The sequence below is a fragment of the Monodelphis domestica genome, chromosome 5, assembly GCF_027887165.1.
Source record: "Monodelphis domestica isolate mMonDom1 chromosome 5, mMonDom1.pri, whole genome shotgun sequence".
NCBI lineage: Eukaryota > Metazoa > Chordata > Mammalia > Didelphimorphia > Didelphidae > Monodelphis > Monodelphis domestica.
In genome coordinates this window covers 164,085,836-164,108,101 of record NC_077231.1, presented here as the reverse complement: position 1 = coordinate 164,108,101, position 22,266 = coordinate 164,085,836, and the positions used below count along the sequence as shown (strand labels likewise).

The window sequence follows — 22,266 nt, the reverse complement described above, 5'->3', positions numbered from 1 at the left end:
ATTTGTAAAACTCTTAGCACAATGCTTGGTATATAGTAGATGAAATATAAATGCTAGATATTATTATGATTCACTAGTGTTACTTTTCTTTACTATTTGTTATTACTATTTCCTATCATATTACTATCATAATATGAAACCTCTTCTTACAATTTCCCAAGTAATAAAAACTCATCAACTCAACAATCTTATCATTAGCCAGTTCAATCACCCCAACTTTTCCCTTTGCTACAAACTATTCTGTCCACTATCTTTTTCCTTCCTGGCCAGAGAGAACAGTTAATTTCTCTGAGGGACCTAAAGCCCAAGAGACAGAGAGATGGGGAAGGAGAAGGGGCAGGAGAGACTAGAAGACTTCAATATCTTCCTCCCCAAAAAACAACTTTGTAAAGAACAATCTTCTCCAGGCTTTTTCCTCGTCCATCCTCTCAGTCCTCAACTAATAGTTGCAAGCAAATTCTGTCTCTCCTGCCAGTTCTTGGCTGCCACTGGCTAGGCTTTTATTAGATGTTTTTGTTGACTATGCTTCATCAATCTTGATTTGAACAGGTCCCAAGCCGTTGGAAATGATTGATGGATGTGACCAACCCTCTCTATGATGGTGGATTTGGTAGACTTTTTCACTTTTCTTTCTCTATCTACAACACTCCAAACTTTTTAAACCTCTTTCATGGACAATATACAGAAATTTCTCTAGCTTGTTACCAGGTAGGAAGGTTAATGGACTTTAGCTGTTTCATTTCCATCCAACATGCTTTCTGTATCCTCTCCCCTCAGCTGTCCCCCTCCTACATCATCTCTCTGACTTTATAACCTCGCCCTCCAAGGCTTAATAATACAAAAAAGCAACTTTGCATCAGCTCATATATTTTTTAAAAATTCCTTCTCTTAATTTATCATTTTCACCATTTATTACAGTCTATCACTTGGTGCTGGTTTTGAGAAAGGGTTCAATATTCTTCATTCTTCTAACATTTGCAATTTCCTTCTAAACTGTAATATATGTAATATTAGAATTTTACATATAAATTATATTGTTTACATATACTTTATTAGATAATTATATTATTTCTATATTACTTCTTAATTATTTTATTTATAATTTATAATGATCAATTATGTATGATACATATGTATGAATATGTATGAATACATATATAAATAGATACAATAGATATAGATATAAATGTATATATAAATTAACATATATACATTTAGAATTTTATTTCTGACCCTTCTAAAATTCCACCTTTCAAATTCCTATGACCTCTCCCTCTGAAACCTACTAAAGTATATATTGTAACTTATATATCTCCCTTTCACCGAAAAATGCTCTACCTCTAAGATGCTGACCTTGAAATTTCTCTCTGTGACCATCATCTTCTATCTTACCACTTTTCACATACCATTTCTTAGCCCTTATTATGATCTCCAATCCTTCAATTCTTCCCTAGCCACTTAGTTTGACAATACTAAAATGGCTCCACTATTCTCTCTATCTAGCTTTTATTCCTTTGTAAACTATTTCAATAATGCCTATTCTTTGACTGAATTCCTTGTTCTCTTAATATCTGTTAATTTCTGCTCCCTAACCTAGGTAACGTCTACCATTTCCTCTCTCACTCATATTCTAGAACTTCTGAATACTACCAGATTGATCCTTGCTAATTGGATTCAGCATCAATTAGTGTTAACATCAACTGGATCCTCACTACTCCCATGGTAATGCATTTATTAAGATCAAATCCAGGCATTTTTGCACTCAATCAAACACTATTCCACCCCATTTCCTACACATGGAAAGGACCTCCTCTTTATTGAATTTATTGAAATTTCTCCCTTCCCTCAAGACAAGACTTACATGTCACCTCTTCCACAAAGCCTTTTAAGATCCCTCTTTCAAATTTATCAGAGCCCTTCTGCCAGAACTCTACTTTGCACTTATCTCACTCTACCTTGTATCATAGTTATTTATGTCCTTGTTCTTCCCTTAATTAGATTGTTAGATCTTTGGCAGCTGTTCTTGTGTCATACCTATCTTTGTATCTCTAGCACCTAACACAATGTCTTATACATAAGGAGGTACTTCATAAAGTTTTGTTAGACTGAATACATAGAAAATCTTACACTTTTTGTGTACACACAAAAAACAAAAAACAAAAAAGAAAAAATTTGGGAGTAGTTTCATAAGATTATTTCATTTCCTTTAAGTCTATGGACCAAAGTAGCATTTTGTGGAGAATATAGCCTTCCACTAAACTATGATACAAAGTAGAGTGAGATAAGTGCAAAGAAATATACCCTGATGCTATACAAATATGGCCTCATTTGATCCTCCTGAGGAATCTGGGATACTCATTTTGCAGTTCAGAAACCTGAGCTGAGCAAAGGTTAAATGACTTACTCAGGACCCCATGGCTAGTAAGTGTGTGAAGTAAAATATGAGACCATGCCATCCTGACTCCAGATGCTACTTGCTTTCTGATCTTGGATCTAACCATAACTTGTAGCCTTAGAAATGTTCTATCTCTGGGTTCCAATATTCTTACTAAAAAAGTTATTGAACTGAACACTATATAAGTTTCCTTCAAGTTCTAACATTCTACATTCTAAAGATATTTGATTAAAAGAAGAAAGAAAATAGCAAAGATGATGATGTGTGTGTGCAGAGGGGTAAGTGGTGCTACTGAAAATAAATATAAAAATATCTAGATAGATACTTTTTGACAATTCCAGAACTGTCTAAAATAGTCCTCTTTACAGGGTCAGGGTGTTCTTTAGTAGACAGAAATAAAGGAAACCAGTTCTTAAGTGAGTTAGGCTGTCCCTTCTGGGGTTAGAAACAGTACTGGGTTTTCATATTATACCTAAAGATAATATGGCCTAAATATTAGAACTAAATATTAGCCTTGGATACTGTGATTGTGTGAAAAAGGCATTAAGTACAAGAATAGCGAACTTTGGGCATAAAGCAAAGAACTAAAAACATAAACAGAGTTTGTTTTGAAAAATGAGCTTAAAATTAGGTTGGGTAATAGTCTTTCCAAATGATATGTGTTCTATCCTTCTGGCTTTGCCATTGTGATATAGAGAGAGACTTACACAAGTCATTTAACTTCTTTGCTCTTTTGTTTTCTCATCTGAAATATAGAAAGGCTTGAACAAGATGTCTCTAAAGTACCTTCCAAAACTAATATTATCTTCTATTATTCTAATTGCAGAGCCTACATTAAAGACACACAGATAAATCACCAAAGTAATCAAGAAGTGTAGGGCCCCATAAACAAGAAAGATTCTATTTACTCTCTTGCAGGATTCTGTGGAATGAAGGAAGCAAGGAAGAACTGAAGGAAGGAATAAAAGAAGGAAGAAAGGCAGGAAGAAGATAAGAAATTAAAGCAAAAACAGAGAGAGAGAGAAAAGAAAAAGGAGAGGAGAGAGAGAGAGAGGAAGAAGAAGAGGAAAGAGAGAGGAAGGAGGAGAGGGGAAGAGAGGAGAGAAGAGAAGAGAGAGGTGAGAGGAGGGGAAAGGAGAAGAGAGGAGAGGAGAGAGAGAGAATAAATCACTTCAAACAAAGGAAAGAAGGAGGAACACATCTTCCTGGGGTAATAGAAAAGAGAGTAGCCCAGGCAACACAGCATCTGTGGGAACCAGTGAAACTTGAACCATTCCAACATGCTCAACCATGCCCATGCCCAACCAAATGTAAAGAAGCTTTAAAATGTGAATGAGCACAGCCTTGTCAACAAAGGTAAAGAAGCCAGAGGACAGGAATGCGGGACCAGATCAGTCAAAGGCACTCAGCAAGACCAATGAAGGCAAGAGAGGGCAGGAAACCTACAAATTCCCACCTGGCAGAATACCTGAGGTAACTAAATAGTAGAGTGGGGCACCAGCCCAGTCTAAGCCACTCAACACAGTGTATGGGAGAAGTTTGCCCTCCCCCCTTTCCTGGATTTGAGAGCATGACCTCTTCTCTTGTCAACTACTTGACCTGGAGACATGGATGGAATGGCAGCTGGAAAAAGGCAACAATGGAGTCAAGAGAACACAAGGCAGGAGGCAGGGTGATGTCCCCTGCACTGCCCCCTGAACTGCCCCCGTGGGGTGCCCAGGAAAAACAGAAAGCCACAGTTGACTCCCAAGATGTGATGCATGAGAATTAGTGGGTAGAGAAAAGATTTGACAAACTGAGAGAAGTTCTCTTCTCTTTGGGTTTTGTTGCTATCTAGATTTCCCTGTGATTATGGCTAGGGGTCCCTAATGGTGGCCACAAAATAGCAAGCTAAATGGAGCAGTGAGGAAAGTATATCTCTCTCCTATTTTTCCATCTTTTCCCCCTACTACTTTTGATTAATAAAATTATTTATTTATGGCATCTCATAATTTTCCCTTTTACAAAAGGCAATGAAAATAGAGAGATCAGAGATCTACAAATTCTCATGAGGTAGCAGAGCAACTGAGGCAGAAAAACAACAAAGTGGGGGATTGGCCCAGACTAAACCACTTGGCAAAAGTAGCTAGGTGAAGCCAAAATTGACAGGAGACCAATGCGCTTGAGGCAATGAAGCAGCAATTTGCTTGAGGTAGCAGAGCCTCAGTAGGGGATCTATCCAGTCCAAATTACTTGTGTTAAAGGGATTTTCTTAATCTCTCCCTCTGTCTCTTTAAGAGCATAAGGATTTCTAAGTAGAAGGGAACTGACAGGTGTCTATGAGAGAAAGATGAAGATTCCATTACCTAGGAGATGAGGAAGATATGTAAGGAAGGAATCAGTTGGTCTTTTGCCTCTTGGAATCATCAAAAAAAAAAAATCTGTAAATAGACAAAGGACCTAGAGGGAGCAGGAGTTTGTCTCTGAGGCAAGGGGCAACTGGCAATTTTAACTACTGACACTTGGGATAGAGAAATGGATTTAAGAAGTTCTTAGGTGGTGATTGTTTATTTATTAGCAAAGGTAGTTAGTTAGTGAATACATTTCTAAGTAGGCAGTGTAGATAGTTAGACCTGCTTTGCCAGGCAGAAAAACCTGTCTTCCAAGACAGAGTAGGGTTTTTTTAGAAATTTTAGTTAGGATTAGGAATTTAAGAATAGTCATAAGGTATTAGAGTATTAATTTCTCTTTCCTCCTTTCTATTTTCTATCTGTACTTCTTCACAAATCAAACTAAGTGTTTTTTATCAAACTGCTCTCCTCACTTTTGTCAAACTCCTTTCCAATTAACTCTTAACATTTTGCAAGAGTAGTGAAGCAACAGAGTGGGCACCAGTCCAGCCTATGAAATAACAGGGTGACTGGTAACACAAGAAGCTGAATCTAGTACGACAAAATAGCTATAAGCCTCCCCAGAGGAAGCTAGCAGAGCCACCTCCTCATGGGAGAGAAAGGCAGCTAGGTCTACCCTAAGTACCAGAAAAGGGTACTTGCAAACTTGGAACATTTCTCCCTCTACCCCAGGAACAGAGAACCTCAATAGACACATAAGGAAATGGGAAAAACACAAACAAAAACAAAACAAATAAAATGAGCAAAAGATAAAGAAAAACTCTAACTGTAGAAAGTTACTTTAGTGACAGGAAAGATCAAAATAAAAAATCAAAAAGGAACAACAATGCCAAAAAGGAAAGTTGTGAAACCTGAAAAGAAAGTGTGAAAGGATATAAAGCCTGAAAAGAAGTTTAAAAAATTAAATAAGAGAATTGACAGAAAACTCAACTATTGGGAAAAATTCAATGAAGAAATAAACTCCATAAAACCCAGAATAAGATAAAAGAAATGGAGGGACAAAATACCTTAAAAAAAAAAAACACATCTCCTTAAGAAATAGAATAGACTAAATAAGAGGGAAAAACAGAAATTGAGAGAATCCCTGATCATTTCCTAAATGAGATGGCAAAATAAAATGTCCCAGGACTATTATAGCCAAATTCTGGAACTCCTAACACAAAGAAAATGTATCAGAAGCATCCAGAAGGATTATGTAGGACCTAACAGCTATGGCATTTAGGACTAGAAGCATGGAATATGATATTCTGAAACGTAAAGGCTCTAGGACTATAGTCAATAATTAAGTTCTCAGCAAAACTGAGCATAATCTTTGGGGGGGGGAAACCTGGCAATTAACAAAATAGAAGAATGTATTACATTCTTGAAAATTTAAAGACCAAATTCAACATTCAAGAGAAGCATAAAGAGGTAAAGTGAAAACTTAAAGGTTTCAATATGGTTGAATTGAGTACATTCATATCTGGTAAGGTGATTATTGAAATACTTAAGATATCTATGATACTCAAGATACTTTAGGTACTTAAATTATATAAGATACCTAAAGTACTTAAGATACTCAAGAACTTTATCATTATTAGAGCTAAAATGAGTATACATAGAAGGAGGAAGAAAGAAAGTTGAATATGATGGACTGATAGTTAAAAAAAAAGAAAATATGGAGAAGAAAAATGGAGAGATAGCAGGGGATAACCTATCTTTCATGAAGAGGAGTAGGAGTCAATGGAATGGAGGAAAAGATAGGGGGTGAACTAAGCTTGATCCTTATTTTCATTGAAATTATTTCAAGATGGGAATTTTGTCAGTCATATATAGAAATCAACCTTAAGCTGTAGGGGGGTAGAAGAGTAGGGAGAATCATCAGGGGTGGGAGTGTAGGGCAATGTACAAAAAGGAAGGTGATTTTGGGGATGTCATCATCAAAAAAAATCTGTAAATAGACAAAGGCTAAGAGTAGAGAGAACAAAGAATAAACAAGGGGGAAATTAAATGAAGGGAAACACAATTAGTAATCATAACTCTGAATATAAATGGGATGACCTCAACCATAAAACAGAACAGGATAGTACTGTGGATTAAAAATCAGAATACAACAATATGTTGCCTACAGCATAAAACAAGGGGGTTTTAGCAGAATCTACTATGCCTCAGATAAAGTAAAAAATTATCAGGGGAAGTAACCATGATCTCAAGCAAAGCAAAAGTAAAAATTGATCTAATCAAAGGAGATAAGGAAGAAAATTATATCTTGATAAAAGATACCATAAACAATGAAACACTATCAATACTAAACACATATGCACCAAATGATAGGGCATCCAGATTCCTAATGTTACTAGTGGGGGAACTAAACATTCCCCTCTAGAACTAGATAAATCCAATTGAAAAATAAACAAGAGAGAAGTTGAGGTAGATGGAACTTTAGAAAATATTGTTATGATAGGTCACTGGAGAAAACTGAATGGGAATGGAAAATAATACATTTTTTTGCAGAACATTGATCTTTAACAACAAATGATCATTTAATAGAACATAAAAACCTAACAACTAAATATAGAAAAGCAGAAATAATAAATATATACTTTTGAGACCAAAATGCAAAAAAAATTAACTCAATAAAGGGCCACAAAAATACTCAAAAATAATTGGATACTAAGTAATCTCCTAAAGAATGAATGAGTCAAAGAACAAATAATAGAAACAATCAATAATTTCATTATATAAAATAACAATAAGGAGATAACCAAAAAATATGGGATACAGTCAAAGCTGTAGTTAGAAGGAAATTTTTATCTCTAATGCTTGCATCAATAAAACAAAGAGTAGATCAAGGAACTGGACAAACAGCTAACAAAAAAAAACCAACCTAGAAAAATAATTAGAAATTCCCTACTAAACACCAATTTGGAAATCCTAAAAATCAAGGGAGAGATTAACAGGTCAAGGAAGTGGTTTCATGAAAAATAAATAAAATAGAAAACCCACTATTTATTTAACTTAATTAAAAAAAAAAGAAAGAAGAGAACCAAATTACCAGTATCAAAAATGAATAAAGGTGAAATCACAACTAATGAAGAAATTAAAGCAATTAAAGGATATATACCAACAAATCTGACAATCTAGGTAAATTAGATAAATATTTACAAAAAATAAGCTGTCCACATTAACAAAAGAGGAAGTAGAATAAATGACTGCAGCAAAGAAAAATAAATTGAACAAACCATCAAAAAGTTACCCAAGAAAAAGGTTTCAGGATCAGATGGAGTAAAAAATGAATTCTACTTAACATTCAATGAACAACTAATTCTAATACTACATAAATATTTGGAAAAATAGGGGAAGAAGGAATCCTTCCAAATACTTTTTATGACACAAATATCGTACTGATACCTTAACCATGAAGAGCTAAAACAGAAAAAGAAAACTATGTGCCTAGCGAATGTTGATAGAAATATTTTAAATAAAATACTATCAAGAATATTACAGCATTATATCACAAGGATAATACACCATGATACAGTGGCTTTTATACCAGGAATGCAGGGAAGGTTCATTATTAGAAAAACCAATAGCATAATTGGCTATATAAATAACAAGACTGAATAAAACCATATGATTATTTCAATAGATTTAGAAAAAGTTTCTGACAAAAGATAACAGATATTCCTTATAAAAACAGTAGAAAACATTAGCATAAGTTGAGCTTTCCTCAAAGTGATGAATGACATTTATCTAAATCTATCACCAAGCACTATCTTTAATGGGCACAACTAAATAAATTAAAACCTTTCCCTATAAGATTAGAGGTAAAGCTAGAATTCCCCTTATGACCACTACTATTTAATGTTGTATTAGAAATGCTAGCTATAGCAACAAGAGCAGAAAAAGAAATTAAAGGAATTAGAATAGGTAGTGAGGAAACACAGTCACCATTCCTTGTAGATAATAAACAGGTAAACTTAGAAAATCCTAAAGAATCAACAAAAAAACCTAATAGAAAAAATTACTTTAGCAAAGTCACAAGAGACAAAATAAACCTAAATGAATCTACCCAGAGTCCAACAGCAAGAGATAGAAAAGGAATTCCATTTAAAATAACTCTAGATAATATAAAATACCTTGGAGTATACCTACCAAAATAAACCTAGAAAATATATGAACACAATTACAAAATAATCTGCACACAAATAAGTTGGAAAATCATTAATTGCTCATGGATAGGCTGAGTCAATATAATGAAAATTATAATACTACTTAAAGTAATTCACCTATCCAATGCCAAACTCATCAAACTACCCAAAACTTATTTCATAGAGCTATAAAAATAATAATCAAATTCTTCTGGAAGAACAAAAGACCAAGAATACTAAGAGAATGAAAAAGAAAATATGAAGAAAGGAGACCTATCTAGTAGTATCAGATTTCAAACTATACTATAAAACTGTAATCATCAAAACAATTTGGCACTGGCTAAGAAATAGGGTAGTGGGTCAGTGCAATAGGACAGGTAATCACTGGTAGTTACTATCCATATCAACTTAATGTTCAATAAAACCCAAGATCTGGTACATATATTTTGACCAGCAAGACTGTATCTGTATATGCAAGACATCAGAGATAGGGGAAAAGGACTTACTTACCTGTGCACAAATATTTTTAATGGTTTTCTTTGTAGTGGCAAAGAATTAGAATCTGAGGGATTTTTCACCACTTGGGGAATGACTGAACAAATTGCAGTATGGTTGTAATGGAATACTATTATGCCATAAGAAATGATAAATTAGATGAGTTTAGAAAAACCTTGAAAGACTTATATAAACTAATGCAGGGTGAAGTGAGTAGAACAGAAACAGAAATATTACACAATGATCAACTGCAAAGAACTAAACTATTATCAGCAAAACAAGTTCTGAAGATATCCACAAGGGACCCATGATGAAAAACGCTATCCACAGCTAACAAAAGAACTGTTCAAGACTCATTGCTGATCAATATTGCCATATTCCATTTATTTCCTTCAGGAGTGGTGTGCTGTTATGTGGGACGTGTCATCTTTCACAACATGAGATATATGGAAATATGTGTTGCATGAAAGCTCTGAAATCACCTATATCAGACTATTTACCACCTCATGGCATGGAGAAAGAGTGGAAGGGAAAATATGAATCCCAAAATGCCAGAAAATAATTGTCAAAAACTCAAAAAATGAATAAATTTAAAAAACATATCAAGGAGAAATGATTTTAAATAAGTTTTGCCATTTTCTTTGATGTTCCACAACTAAGGTCAATGGACCTTTTCCATGCAACTTGCAGCTAAAATCTGACACACGGGCTACTTTACTCCATTAGAATTTGAACTTTTTAAGAATGAGGTTTGTTTTGCCATTCAATCTATATGCTTAGCACTTATCAAATGTTTAATAAATATTTGATTGATTTGTTCATTCCTCCAAAATCATAAATATGACTTTGTTAAATGAATAATAATTGAAATATCTAAGTTATATAAGCAAATTTGAAATAGCTCAATGAAAACAAGGTCATCAAAGGAGTAAAAAAGAGCAGAAAAGCTAAATTTAGGATGGATTTTTTAAAGTTAATAGATCAATTAATAAACCTTTATTAATCTCCTATATCAGGCTATGTGATGGCATTTGGAATTCAAATACACAAATGATAGTATATTACCAGGTAACTATCTTTCTTCTCCTATTAGCTTAGCCCAGCTTTGTGTCTACTCGAGCACTGACTTTTTGTGCATTTCATATTAAATAGTTTCTTAATTGTCTAGATACTGTACTGCCAATTGGAATGAATTTTTTATATGAGTTGATGTGGATCTGAACTTGATTTTCCTCAAAAAGAATGGATTTATTTATTATGGGCTTTTTGAGAAAATACCCAGTCATTTTGTCCACTGTGTTATGGGAGCTCTAAAACTTAGAAATTTCTACCCTAAAGGAAATGTTGGCATTTGAGGACTTAAAATTGAATAGAATTGTACTCTAAGCAATCTGGAAGAGAACAACACAGTATTAGAAGAAAGGGTAGGGAGAATTTTAATAAGTTATACTCATTTCTGCTTTCTGTGATGGTTTCCCTTTGTTAAAGGAAAATATGATTTAGAATAAATTGAAAACCTCAAAAAAGACTGCTTAATATGTTTTTGGTTAAAGAAGAAGCCCTTATATTTCAAACTCCTATTATTTTGCAAAGTGAGTTGGCCAAAGATGATAATTTTGCAAATTTCATTTGCATATTATTTTGGAATAGGCTGTCCCTGTCTACATGTGGAATCTAATTGTATGTCACCAAATTATTAAATGCTGGCATTTCTCTCTCCACCATCTTCATAGTTTGTCAGAATTTTCATTGGCTAGCAGGAACAGGAGTCCAGGATAGTCACCCTTTGATTACTCATGATGGTCTGAAGATGATCCAGAGTTCTTGAAGATTATATCCATAGGGGATAGGTTTTGGCAGGTCTTTACTTTACACTGGGCATTACAATGGATCAATGACCTGGTCTACGTTAATATTCCTCCCAACATTGGTAGATGAAGATTATTACTCTTCCACACCTTCTTGTCCTAGGCAAATCTTATCCATGCTGTCTTACAAATAAGTATCCCTGGGAGGAGGTCTATGTGATGTTTGGTGGGTCTTCCTCTAGATCTCTTGATATTACATGAAATTAAAGGAAAGCAGGTTTTTCTATTGATCATATCTTCCTCTGATTCATTGCTGGCCCATCTCCAGGCAAGCCCTACCAAATCAGTCCTGACTACAATTCTATTTCTCTTCCCTATTTTATCCTAAATAGACTTTACCCGGACCAATATAGTAAGTGGGAAGTGCATGATGACTTGAATATTTTATAACAAAACATATCGTTTTTACAACAATAGCACATTTCATGTACCTAATGCAAACTGCAAATATATTATTATGATCAGTCTTACCTGGGTCAATGTAATTCAGATATAAACAGTCTTAGGGAAATCTATTATGCTAATACCTTTTATATTCAATATTCAGTGAACTATTATTTCATAGGTACACAAAATAATTTGTTGTTAAGGCATCTGGGTCCCACACTACGTGGCACAGCCTTACAAGCTGCAGCTAGGACTCAACTTCATGAGTTCGAATCTGGCCTCAGATAATTGCTATCTGTGTGACCCTGGGTGACAGTTTCCTTATCTGTAAAATTACCTGCTAAAGATGAAATGGGAAACCATTCTAGTATTTTCTCCAAGAAAACACCAAATGGGGTCTCAAAGAGTGAGATATAACTAAAAATGACTCAACAACAAAACTGGGATGTAAACTCATCTCTTGAAGGTTACCTGGAAGCATTTTTGAGAAAAGTAATTCTAGAATGTTACGATGTATGTGTGTACACACACACACTCACACAATAACAAATAATTTACTTTGTGTGTATGTGTGTGTGTGTGTTTAAATGGAAGGTATCCTCAGAAGGAAGGACTAACTGCAGAGTGGAGGGAAGCGGGCAGTTAGGATCATGTAAAGGTAGGAGTTGATTTGACTCTTGAAAGAAGCCAAGTGAAGTTATGAGTAAGAAGTGAAGTGTGAATTCATTCCAGGAATGTGGGATAGTCATCCAGAGGATTATTGCAATGGTCCAGGGATGAGGTGATGAGGGCCTGCACCAGGGTGGCAATTATGTCAGAGGAGAAAGGGGAAGTAAAATAGATGTTCATTGATTGGGTAGAGGCTAAGAAAAACGATCACTGTTGAGTAAAAAATGATGACTATAAAGAACCATGTTTAGACTTATAGGATCTGATGTAGAATAAAGTAGATCCAATAAAATAATATGCAAAATGCTTACAATGGAAATTGAAATAATAACTAATGCAAAGACAGAAAAGTAAATGCTACAAACTTACAAAGAATAAACATAGATCCAAAGAAGAGACACAAGAAGACATCTGCACCCCATGACTTAGATGGAGATGGGTGGTATACAAGCATGGAACATTTTTTCAGATTTTTTAATACATTGATTTCTTTTGATGACTTTTAACATTTAGTTTTTCTTTGTTTTCTTTTTAAAATGATATTTGTTATATGGGTTTTCTCCTTGAGAGAAGGAGGGAGAGGGGGAAGGAGACTGGGAGAAAGTCTAATGATGCCAATAAAATTTTATTTCACAAAAAAAGGTGTAAGAGCAGTTGACAGATAAAATCAAAGACTTGGCTGCCTCAGAAGATATTGGGTATCATCTTACTAGATATTTTTAATCAGAGACTGGTTGCTCCATCAATCAGTTAATTAATAAACATTTTTAAAACGCTCTATCATATGCCTGTCTGAAAAGTTGCTGAAAGCTCTCTTGGTGAGGTATGGGTCTTTGAAATTCATCCTGACTCAGAGATTCTCCAATGTATTCTTTTTAATAAACGAATGTATTTCTTCAGATTAGACATCCTTCTAATTTTAGTAACCTGACAGAATCCAAATTGCCTTCCAAAAATCTCTCATTTACATATGGGGAATAACTTTTTCTTGGGAGAATAAGCCTCAGTGTTTTATATTAGATTCTCAAGTATACAAATAATTTTTTTACAAAGAACCTAAAACCACAACATCTCATGGGGTTGTTGTTAAGAATTAAATATAAAAAACCCTTTGCAAAATTGAAGGATTTTTATACATTATAGAGCTTTTATTATTATTATCTTCTCAGACAATTGATAGGTACTGGACCTTTGATTGGTCAGTACCTTCTCTGAAACTTACATTCTTACCTAGAGCATTTAATGACTAAGTACCCTGAATAGTCACAGGAGATATTAGTCTGGTTTTTCTGGATTTCCAGACCAGCTTTTCTATACACTATGCCAGGTCACCCCTCCAGTCCTATAAGGTCAAGTAGTAAAAATGAATAGGACATGAAACTTCACTCAGAGTTCACAATCTAAGAGCAAATATACATACACCTATATAAGAATGTTAAAGGTAGATTATGTCATCTCTATACTCTTACAAAAGGGGACAGGGATATGGACTAGACCTGTGATACCACAGGCATATGAATCCCTTTGATGGGAAAATTTCCTCTATTAATAGAGCTTGATACCTCTTTATCTTATAGTCTTAAAGATTTATCTAGAGCTTACCATATAGCATACTCAATAAGCCCTGGACACCCAAGTGACATAGCCTATTGTAGCTCTAGAGAAAGAGGAAAGAGATTTTAAAAATTCAAAAAAGCCAATTAATTTCTGGTTCAGGGTCACACAAAGTATGTTTCAGAGGTAACACTTGAATGTAGTTTTTTTTTCTGGCATTGAGGCTAGCCTTTTAGCCATTAGTGCAATTAAAGTCAGAAGAGATCATTTTCAGCCAGGGGATCAGGGAAATGAGTTCTATCATGCACATATAATTTTTTAATCTTAAGCTATGGGGATATCTCCACAAATGTGTCAGATTTAATATGAATCCTGATGTTCACATTGAAACAAGGTGGTGAAATAAATACATTCTTCTTAATTCCTGAGCCTGGGTAGATAAGTACCAATTTTGGGAAGGGATAATAAGTTTCCCAAGTGAATAAATGCACTCTAAACTGCTTGAGATGAATTCCACAAACAGAAGTCAGTCTTCTTTCTGTCCTCCAAGAGTACAAGATTCCTAGACTACACTGAGCATAGTTCTTCAGGGTGGAAAGAACAGGATGGCATAAATAAAGGCAAGCACTCATTTCAAATCAGGTAAAAAAGAGCAAGCCATTATTTCATAAATGACATTTTAATTACCACCAGGAGGCCATTAAAAAATGCATCTCGGCAGTTTGCTTGGTCTTTTTGGGAAAGATAATATTGACAAACTGCTACAGAATTGCAATTCAGGAAATAGTGCAAATTGAGATTAGTAATAAAACAAACTCATTCACTTGTGTGCCCTAAAGCAATAATGAACAATTTAGAAGGAAGGCAAAGTTGGAATTGGATTTCCCTTTCATAGGGAGAGTCTAGGGACAAAAGCAGTTTGCAGGAAGACTGGTATTTCTTTCATTCATCAACCAGTGCAGTAACTTGAATCTTTACCCTTTAAACAGTGAGTTGGTTTGGTTGGGAATGACCTGGAATCATTGGTGCTTTCTTCCACACTCCTGGAGTAAGAGTGTTGTGTATGGACTAAAGACTGTTGCTGCTACCTTTGTAGCTAACCTCCAGTTAGCTATTCTTTAGGGAATGATCCAAGAAGAAAAACTAGCCCCCAGTGAAGGTCTAGAATAAGAGTAAGGTTCCCTGGAATCAAATCAAACATGCCCCCTGGTTATGTCCAGAAATGTCTCCCAGTTTTCTGGGATGAGTGTGGGAATGTCTTCCAGATTATTAAAAATATTCAAGATAGGATAAATCGATGCTTAGGGTCTGATTTGGATAGTCATATTCCCCATGGCAGGCTACATCATTCAGGCTGATGATAAACAGAACCAGTACTGGTTGATGATATATTAAATAGTTACTGTTTTTACATGCTTGCTTTTTCTTATTTAATTATGTCCAACTCTGACCCAATGGATTATAACATGTCAGACTCTCTCCCCCTGCCAAGGGTCCTATCTTTTAGTGTTTTAATCCTGTCCAAAGGTTTTTCTTGACAAAGATAGAGGAATGGCTTGAAAATCCACTGGACCACCTTTTGTCAAACTTTAGTTTTTAGCTTCTTGCACTGCAAGGCAGAGATCCAGACTGCATGCTTGCTATGTCAGTTAAAATTTTTTCCCTCTCTGAACTACAGATTGATATACCAGTTATTCAAGGGAATATCCCATACAAAGAACTGTGCCAGATTCTGGAAAAGACAACATAATTTCTACTCTAAAAGATCCCATGATTTGGAATGAGGTCAGATTGAAAGAGATGACTAATATTAAATCATCAATTATTAAGTAGCTTCAAAAGAAAATGCTATCTGAATTTCAAGGTGTGAACTCACGATTGCCAGAGAATGGGTAAAGGAGGAAGGATAAGGAATGGATTCAATTTAGGCTTTGAAGGACAGTAATTTTTTTTAATTAATTAATTATTTTTTTAGAAAAACCCTTACCTTCCATCTTGGAGTCAATACTGTGTATTGGCTCCAAGGCAGAAGAGCGGTAAGGGCTAGGCAATGGGGGTCAAGTGACTTGCCCAGGGTCACACAGCTGGGAAATGTCTGAGGTCAGATTTGAACCCAGGACCTCCCAGCTCTAGGCCTGGTTCTCAATCCACTGAGCTAATCAGCTGCCCCCAGAAGGGCAGTAATTTAATGAAGAGGGGAGAGGAATAATTCAAAAACATGGGTAAGCAAGAAAATGGGTAAGTAGGGGAGTACCAGAAAAACGTGTGTAACATAAGTTTAGAGGTAAGAGAATAGTTATTTGGCTTCAAAGTAGAATACATGGATGGAAGTTATATGGGATAAGATAGGCTGGAGCAAACTGTGGAGGGCAGAACAATGTACACTTTCCTCTGTAGGTAAGGAAGAACTGTGATAGAATTTAAATAGGGAAGTGAAATAGCATTTTTTAAAACGATTATTTTTATATTAGTAAAGATTTATTTTTCTCTTTCTCTGTCTTTCCATGTCCCTAATAGGACAAAAAAAGAAAGAACAAAGCAAAATAAACTCTTATGACAAGTATGAAGAGTCGTTTGGAGCATATGTATGCACTGGACATTTCCAAAACGTCTAATTCTACATTTTATATTCATTGTTCCTATTAGGAGGTAGGCAACTTCATCTTCAGGGCTCTGGAATCATGGTTTATCATTGTTTTGAAAATCATTTTTCCCTTTATAATGCTATTGTAAATTGTTCTCCTAGTTTTGTGTTCTTGCTTCTTCATTAATACATACTGGTTTCCCAAGTATTGTGTGAAGCTTGGCAACTTAATAAGAAGTGAAGAATAAAGAAGAATCGTAGCAATTGGATGGATTAGGGAAAACAGGTGAATGTCAATGCATCGGAAGTAACTGAAGTCAGATGGAAAAATGTCTATTTGGAGGAAAGAAAACTGGTTTAAAACACGTTGAGTTTGAAAAGCTAGCATAAGAAGCATTTCCCCTTTGTTGGTAGAAATGGGCAGAAAGTATTGATTTGGGGGTGACTTCTTTGGAGTTCATAAAGTACACGTTTCTCCAAGAGAAATCTGACCCAGAGTTCACATGTGTTATCAACATGGGTCAGGGAAGGCTATTAGAGGAATAGAACAGGTCTTAGATGGTGATTCAAAGTTTTCCAGATGGGGGTATATATCACTAAGTGAAGAATTTTCTACTACGTAGCGGGAAATAATTTGTTTCTAAATTTTGTCTTTTTCCCTGGCTTTCCTCCCCTTCTTTTTTTTTCCTTTTCTCTTTCTGAGTTGTTCATTAACTCTTTTGTTTTTAATATTCAGATCTTTTGTACCTACTGAACTCTGAGTTATTTTATTTTTCTGGGAGGAAATCGCAAGTCACAAGTATATATAGTTATGTCATCTTCAAAATATGTTTAAAATAATTCCAAATGGGCTAGTTTCTTTAAAGAAGAATTGCTGTCATTAACAGTCAGATTAAGTGACAGTATTTTCTATTAGCGCTAAAGGATAATAAATAGTTTGCTTTGTGAACTAAATTATCCACTGAAAGCAGGGAGGATTAGGCTTTCTTGCATCATGATTTAAAATAGCAGATCCTGAACAAAGATGTATTGGAGATAATAGCCACAAAGCTGATGATCACACATTTCATTTCTTGCTTAGTTTCCTTATGATTTACCAGAATGTAGTTGTTAGGAAAGGGTTGGGGATAGTGGAGGAAAGGTAAACATCCTTAAGCTTTAACAAGTATTTAATTTATACGGTGAATAATGGTTATGCCTTATCAAAACATGTAAAAATAGCCATGTTTAAAACAAATTACTTTAACCATAACATTAAGTCCTCCACTATAGTCTTATTTTATGCTTTATGGACTCTAGAAATGGAAAGCAACTTAGAAATTATGTAGTCCAACATCCTTATTTTGCAGATGCTGCAATTAGGATCCAGAATGTTAAAATATTGCTTAAGTTCACATGAATAGTAAGTAGCAAATATCTGACCCCAGTCTTAAAATTTTAAACCCCGTGTGTTTCTCCCTCCCCCCACCCCCACTTTCCTTCCCTTGGTGTGTATGAAACCTTGTATTCTTGAAGACTATGTTAATAGAAGACAATTTCTTCATATGTGGCACCAGTGGTAGGTTGTATGGTTAGTGGTCCAGCACTAGCTTTGATAAATTTGAAAGGGCTCACTACCTAGAGTTTGGTTACCAGATGATAGACTTCTTTGGGCCAGCCATTGCAATTCATGAAAACCATTTGCTATAAGTGCTAGATGGGTCAAGACCTATGCTACAAGAAGGAATCTTTATATAAATATTGTTCTTTGAAATAAGCAAGATAATTGAATCAAGTATACCAATTAAGCGATTGATGGAATTTAAACCCAATTTGTTGTAAAGGTTGATACAGCTATCTAGAGTGCATTAGGAAGGAACAAAACTGAAATTACCAGTAGTTCTAGAGACTAAAGGAAAACAAATACATTTCAAATTAATATAGATATCATGGTAAACTAATTAAGATAGGAAAAAACATATGTTGAGAACATCAAAAGTACATGGGTTATTGTTTAATTTGTATTCTTTCTCTCATTCTATTTAATGTTTCATAGATATTTCACAATTTAGTACATAGTGAGGCTGGTAAAAATAAAATGTCATATTTAAAACAAAATATAGGTATATTATTATGAATGTTACTAAGGTTTCAACTATATTTTAAGAGACTTAGACTATGCCTTAATTATTTAAAAAAGAAATGATGCCATCTAGTGCCAGTTAAATCTAAGTATGATGACAAACCCCCAAGAGATTTCATTTGCTCTAAGTCATGGAAATATTACTCGATTTATGTTGAGTCAAAGTACACATTCTCCTTTGCACATACCATTTTATACTGACAACCAAAGCATATGATTGATAATTTCACTTTTATATGGCAGAGAAGAAGAGAAATTATTGGTGATAATTTCTATTTGTGGCTCTGGTAAAGACATAAAATATGAAAGCGGGATCCCTCCGCCTCTTTTCACCTTCATCCAAAGCCATGCATACATTGGAGCACTGCATGATTAGCTTGGTCTCTGAGGTAGATAAATTGAATAGTAGGTAATTAACATTTATTGCAGCAGGGATTTAGAGATGAGACTACCAAAAGGTCAGGTTATCTCTTCTATGTTTGAGCATTAGCAATTCCTTTGCATGTTATTGTAGGGTAATGATCTGTTTCTGCTTTCCTCAGCCTACATTTCTAGAATCTCTATGAAATTCAAGACCTCAGATTGCTCTTATAAAAAGAACAAAGTAAGTTCCCTTGTAAATTTTGTATGTCAGTTTAAACAAAGGAAAACAGAAACAACATTGGACTGCTGCATTACCTGACATGCGAGTGGGTTAAAAATGATCAGCATCTCCTGAGCACTGACATCTGGGAATGTCTATTAGACACTCTGAGTTGTCTTAGATTTGTCATATTCATTATCCTAGTAGTATCTTCTTAGTGATCACATAAATCAACATAATTTACACATAATTCAACATTGTAAATGGCTTATCTATAGCTGGCAACTGCATTTTCACTCTGGTGCTAAAACACATCACACTGGAATAGCTCTGCTTTATATACTCTTGAAGCACAAGTCTCGTACCACTGGGATATGAGAAAGCAAGACCCATCTTGGGAAGCCAAAAAAGGGACACATGGCCTTAGCAAAGAAGGTCTCTTTGTTTTATGGCACTTATGCTTTTTCTTTTTTTTTTCTCAAATTTTTCTTGCCCTGTTTATCTCATGAAACATTCACAGTATCTTTTAAAGTCATTTTTGCTTCCTGATTAAGTCAATTTGTTTTCTGTTTTACAAAATAAACTGTTGATTTAAACTTAAGGTTCTTTATAAGGATTGGTTTATTATCATTATTAAACCACCAGACAAGCTGTGTGTAGGAATTCTGTTGCCTAGTACAAATTGATTTTGGGGTGGTTTGATATATAGCAAAGGGCAGTCTGTTCCTAATGGGCACAGGTCACTTGGGGCAATTCATTGTAAGAGTTTAGGGTGTAGTAAGAAGGCATGCAGGCACACCTGATCTCTACCAAATTATCCTCCAAACAACTACAATATAATGCTTCAGAATGAATTTAGGAGCAGTGTAACACCCTCCCCCCCAATAGTGTTCCCTTCTGCATAGGTACACAGACTAACTTTTAAAAGTTTTTTTTTTAATTAAAAGAAAAGAAAAAAGACAAGAAAATTAGCAAATAACAACAACAACAAAATTAACATAGAAAGTTATTTTGATAACTAGGAAGACCAAAACACAAACTCAGAAAAAGATGATAAAGTCAATATTGCTATATCCAAAGTCTCCAAGAAAAATCTGAATTGCTCTCATGCCCAAAAAGAATTAATGGAGGATCTCCAAAAAGATCTTAAAAATTAAATAAGAGAGGCATTAGAAAAATTGTGAAAAGAAAAGAAAGTGATATAGGAAAATCATAAGAGTTAACAGCTTGATAAAGGAGGCACAAAAATACTGAAGATATTAATACCTTAAAGAACAGAATAGCACAATTAGCAAAAAGGGCATAAAATCCAATGAAAAGTATTATTTCTTAAAAAGCAGAATTGGCCAAATAGAAAAGGAGGTAGAAAGACTCATGCAAGAAAAATCATGTCTTAAAAATTAGAATTAGGTAAGTGGAAGCTAATAACTCCATGAAACATTAAGAAACAATAAAACAAAAGTTAAAATAATGAAAAAAGAAGAAAATGTGAAATATTTCATAAATAAATAAATCTAGGAGAGATAATCTAAGAATTATCAAACTACCTGAAATCTATGATAAAAAAAGAGCCTGGACATCATATTTCAATAAAATTTCAATGAAAACTGCCCTGATATTCTAGATTCAGAGAGTAAAATAGAAATGGAAAGAATTCACTGATCACCTCCTCTAAGAGATTCAAAAGGATAAATCCCAGGAATATTACAGTCCAGAACTTCCAGATCAAGGAGAAAATATTGCAAGCAAATAAAAAGAAACACTTCAAAAACCATGGAGCCAGTCAGAATTACATACGATTTAGCAGTTTCTATCTTAAAGGGGCAAAGGACCTGTAACATGCTATTCCAAATGGCAAAGGAGCTAGGACTTCAACCAAGAATCACTTACCCAGCAAAACTGAGCATAATCCTTCAGGGGAAAAGATGATCAATCTAAGATAGGACTTTTAAGCATTCCTGATGAAAAGATCAGAGCATGTCTCTACCTATAAAATCTTTATGAGATTGCTTTCCATCTCAGAGGACTGATGGAAAGAGGGAGAGAATTTAAGGCTCAATTGTTTTTGAATTGTTGAAACTATTTTTACATGTAATTGGGGGAAAAGGAAACATAATAAAAATATTTCAACTATAAGGATCCATTTCTATTTGAGTTTGACATCAATGATTTAGGGCATTTATATATTTTATATAGACATATATATATATACATATTGATTTTCTTTGTAAAATACAAGCTTCTTGAAGGCAAAAAAGAAAAAAAAAACAAACCTCCAGAGTTTAGGGTGAAGAAGGAAAGCTGGAAGTTGGAGGGGCCTTGTGTGGAGATGAAGAAGCAAGACTCAAGTGGGTAATGGGAAAACAAAACAATAAAAACCTAGAATGCAACCCCTGGGAAATAACACTTCCCTAGGTATGGTATCTTGAAGCAGATACCTCAATTATCTAATTCTAGTTATGGCTCTGATCACCAAGGTCCCCTTCATCTGTAAATACTGACTCACTCAATCCCCCTCCCCAGCCCTATAAAATGGAAATATCACATTGTGTTAGGATTAAGGAGCAGAAGTAAAACAGTAAAGTCTAAGCCAACAAAAGTGCTGTCTGTGAGGTCTATTTAGTGATTTCCTGGAATTTGAAACACAATGATGTGGTTATGGAACTTTTTAAACTTAATTTTCATATCTCTAATAAACATTAGTGATTATGTAGACAGAGCAAGTGTGTGGTCCCCGGCCTTTGAGGGTGAATTACTCATTTTCTCCCCATCTACCTTTAGGTTTTGCTCAGCATTCAGGCCTCAGTTCCTCCTTTAATCTGCTCTCTTGCTGACTTCCACTTTATTTTCTGGGCAGGTGAGGTAAGTGGATAACAAATCATCTACTGTTAAGGATAGAAACTCTCCCTGTCCCTTTTGCCTTGCCCACCTTGGGGTCTCAAAGGGCAAGGCAGCCTGGAGCTCCACATTTCCCAAGGCTGCTCCTTTGTATGGACTTAGAAAATGTGTTCTGTGCCGTACAGCCACAGGGAAGTCACAGAAGCTGAAGCTTGAGTCACAATCTCCATTAAACAGAATGTACATGGTCT

At 34.8% G+C, this 22,266-nt stretch overlaps 1 protein-coding gene across 21 annotated transcripts in view; it reads right to left on the bottom strand.

Moving 5' to 3' along the window:
• The window catches only part of MAGI2 (membrane associated guanylate kinase, WW and PDZ domain containing 2), a 1,718,964-nt gene that overhangs the window by 673,574 nt on the left and 1,023,124 nt on the right, over positions 1-22,266 (bottom strand). Inside the window, exon 1 of one of the 21 annotated variants that reach the window (XM_007504041.3) lies at positions 21,953-22,207. The exons of the other annotated variants lie outside the window; for them this stretch is intronic. The gene's annotated coding sequence lies outside the window, so the exon portion shown is untranslated. Of the gene's footprint in view, positions 1-21,952; positions 22,208-22,266 lie in introns of those variants that run through there. 21 annotated transcript variants of the gene reach the window in all.